Genomic DNA, 3948 nt, shown 5'->3' with positions numbered 1-3948 from the left:
AATTTTTTAACTTATGCTATTTTTCCCAATAACTGGTATCAAGAGCCAAGGTTCGGAGGTTCGGTAGGATAATTTTTCTTAGTATGCTCTGTGGTTGCAGTTTTGTCTGATCTTCCACATCAGAAAAGAATTATCCTTGGTATTGTTAGGGGAAAGGTGATACTGTGAAAGTGCTGTTTAGGGAGGTTCTGGCTAAGGAAAGACTTGGTATTTAAGCGTGTCTGTTGTGACCCACCTCTCTTTCCTGGGAACTTACCTGGTGCACAGTTTACAGTCTGCGTGCAGCTGCTATGTCTTATTCAAGCGTTATGAAGTTTGACATAGAGAAGTTTGATGGAAGAATCAACTTTGGCTTGTGGAAAGTACAAGTCAAGGATGTGCTTATACAATCAGGATTACACAAGGCGTTGAAAGGAAACACTTCCAACATGGAGGACGACAAGTGGGAGTGTGGAAAGTCTGGGCATGTGAAGAGAAATTGTCCAGGTGGAGTAGTATCTGGAAAAGACTCTGAGGCAAGTGCTGGCAAGGTCTCCCTTGTTTGGGGAGATGATGGTGATCTCATCTAGAAGATAAAGTTTGTCCTTAAGGTATTTCCGCTATACCATGAAAAAGGACAAGTTATTGCTAGCGGATTCAGAACAGCACACGGGCATTGGTTGGCATTGATGCAAGGTGTGTGGTGATTTGTCGATGGCTGAAGAATTTCCTGGAAGCCAACATGGGAGTTGCACCATAAATTTCAGCAAGGTTTCGACATGAGAAAATTCTTGGAATGGTTTAGTTCCAAGTGGAGAAAATTCTTGGGATGGTTTAGTTCCAAGTGAAGTGTACTTTTGATGGTGGAGTATGATTGTTGGTAAGACAATGGAAGCGGAAGCTGTAACTCTTACAATCAAGGTGGAGATTGTTGGGGTTGATTGCAAGTCCCACATCCTTTAGTATGGGAGAATAAGGAGAAGGCCAATGCTATATATTGGGTTTTGGTCCTTTGTTTTCAAATGCACCGGTCAGCAATAGCACTTTAAGCTTGTATCTGACTTAGTTTAAATATTTGCTTTGTAAGAGTGTGGTTGTACTGGGGTGTGAGTGAGAGAAGTCTATGTGTTGTAACAATTTTCACATAATATTAATTCTCTGGTTGCCGGTTTAGGCAGCGGCCGTGGTTTTTTTCTCCGGTTTTGGAGTTTCCACGTTATATTCTTGTGTTGTGATTGTGTCTTAATTATTTTTAACTTATGCTATTTTTCCCAACACAAATAATGTTCAAAATGATGTCAAGCAAGCACAATTTTCAGGAAAAACATCATCCTCAAAATACAGGCATGTATTGTGCAAGTATGAGTCATATGTGACTCCAAAAAACTCAAAAAGTTCGAAACTTATAGATAATCAAATAAAACTGAATTAACATAATTATTAGTTTCATTATTAAAGTTAACTTACATACTATATAAATAAAACACAATTAGTAAAAAATTTCTTACTTAAAATAAATTAAACAAATATAGGAGCAGTTGAGCCACCAATAACAGGCTCATGCCTTCCACCACTAGTTGTTATTGAGCTTTGTTGAAGTTATACAATGATTAAATAGTTAAAATTGAAAATTAATTTACAACAAAAACAACAAATAGTCTAATTAAACAAGTACATGGAAAAATTACATAACTTGTCACAACATTCTCAGATATCTCAAAATATTTAGTCAAAATAAGGTCTTTAATTTATGAGAAAGAGGGCTTCAATCAGTTTTGAGTGCAGATCAAAGCTTCTGCCTCAAGGAGCTCCTATATGTGTTTAAAGTCCTTTCACTTGTGCTGAATGCACTTTTTGAAGCTATAGTTGACATTGGTGTGGCCAAAATTTCTCTTACTGCCAAAATAGGGTAACAAGTACAACTTTGCTTCCACCAAATTAAAATGTCAAATTTCTCACAATCCACTTAACAAACTTCACTTAAGCACCTCTTAAGTTCGTTTTGCTTATCAATATAGTAATTTTCTTTTAAGTGTTGTTTAAAGGCATCTACCTGTGCAAAAAATGATGGATTTTAGGAGGGGCGAGGGGGTAGATTGTTGAACAGGGAAAATGTTTAAAGATCAGACACAACAATGCAATCATGGGCAGATGTGTACAAATTGTACAACTTCATTAAACTATCTTTAACATTTTGAGTCTCCATCTTACCAACATCCTCACCATGCATGTCATTAAAGGTTAATTCAATATACCTCAATTTATAACGAAGGTCACATATCACTCCAAATTAAAGAAAGTGGTTGATTTTTTCAATGTCACTCCAATATTTATCATATTTCCCCTTCATATATGAATCCATTACAACCATAATAGTATTCAAGTTCATTAATGTTTTGTCAAGCTCAAATTGAATAGATGCCAAGTTATGTAAAGTTATGCGCAAGGACGCTTGTTGCAACGATGAAACAACTTTTGTCGCCTCAAAGAAAATGTATAAAAAAATCCACAAATGTTCGAACTCTTTCCTAATCGTTAGAAATAGAAGGACCAACAACTTCAAACCAAGTAAAATACTCAAAATCCTCACCTTCTAATTTATCAAAAATTGTTTGATACTTTTTAATAGCTTTCAACATGATGTACGTTGAATTCCACCTCGTGGAAACATCAAGACAAAGAAGTTTTTTTACATGTTATATTACAAATTTCAATGTATTCCTTGAACTTCAAAGCTCTTTGTGGATAAGACTGAACAAACCTAAATTCGTTGTGAATGCTGCAAATAGATATATTTTGTTTTGTTAACCCATCTTTGACTACTAGATTCATTATATGGGTACAACACCTCATATAAAAATAACCCATTTCACCCATTAGTCCATCCTTGTTCTTAAGTCTCTTATTCAAATAAGATACAACCACATCGTTGAATGATGCATTATCAACGGTAATTGTAGACACATTTTTAAGACCTCATTCCATCATGACCTCTTTAATTTTCCTACCAATAGTACCCCCCTTTGTGATTTAGCACTAAACTAAAGCTTATAGTGTGTTTCTGATAATTCGATTCTTTGAAATAAGCAATAAAGGTCATATAATCGAGGTTTTGAAGGAACGCCCAATAGTCCGTAATAAAAGCTACCATACTGCAATCAAATTTGAAATGTGCCTTAATTAACTTCAATTTTTCAGCAGGATATAGTTGAAAATAATCCCTAGCAATGGTCCTCCTTGAAAGGATGGTCATTTGTGGCTACAACTATGTCCATAATTGTTTAAAACCCTCACCTTCAACAACTCTAAAGGAATGTTCATCAAGAATAGCAAAAAGGACAATGGAATTCCTACATGCTTAGGCATTGAACCTTTGACTTGATAGAACCAAACTACAACCCTCACCAAAATAAAGGTTTGTTTGAGTGGGGTCATTAAGAATGTGGGATAGATTACTTTTGCATTTCTTAGAGTAAGCTTTCATGTTGGAGGGTTCATGTGTTTTAGAATGACAAAGGCATCTTTTGTGACAATGTTTACAAGTAGAAGTAGGAATAGGCTCATCGAGTATAATGTTAAAGTCCAACCAAACCTTAGTGCTTCTCCTGGGACCACTAGCATTAAGTTTTCTATTTTTTACTATCCATAGGAAGAGGAGGAAGCTCATCTACAACAACAGTTGGTTGTGTTGCTTGAGAAGATTCACTAGGTTGAGAATTCTCCACTACTGAAAGACTTTAAGAGCTTAATTTTTAATTTTTTAATAGTTACAGTGTAGTTTTTAATGACTTATAATCTTTTTTTTATAGTTAAACTGTTCAAAGTTTTTTAGATAGTTAAAATGTTTAATTAATAACTAGTAATAGAGTGATTGATATATTACATAAAAACTAAAATCAAACATAATCTTTATATATATTAAAATAGACTCCTACAATTCAAAATATTACGCCACCTCATTAAAATGTT

Source organism: Cicer arietinum, chromosome 4 (assembly GCF_000331145.2).
Source record: "Cicer arietinum cultivar CDC Frontier isolate Library 1 chromosome 4, Cicar.CDCFrontier_v2.0, whole genome shotgun sequence".
NCBI lineage: Eukaryota > Viridiplantae > Streptophyta > Magnoliopsida > Fabales > Fabaceae > Cicer > Cicer arietinum.
Note: the sequence above shows the minus strand (reverse complement) of the source record.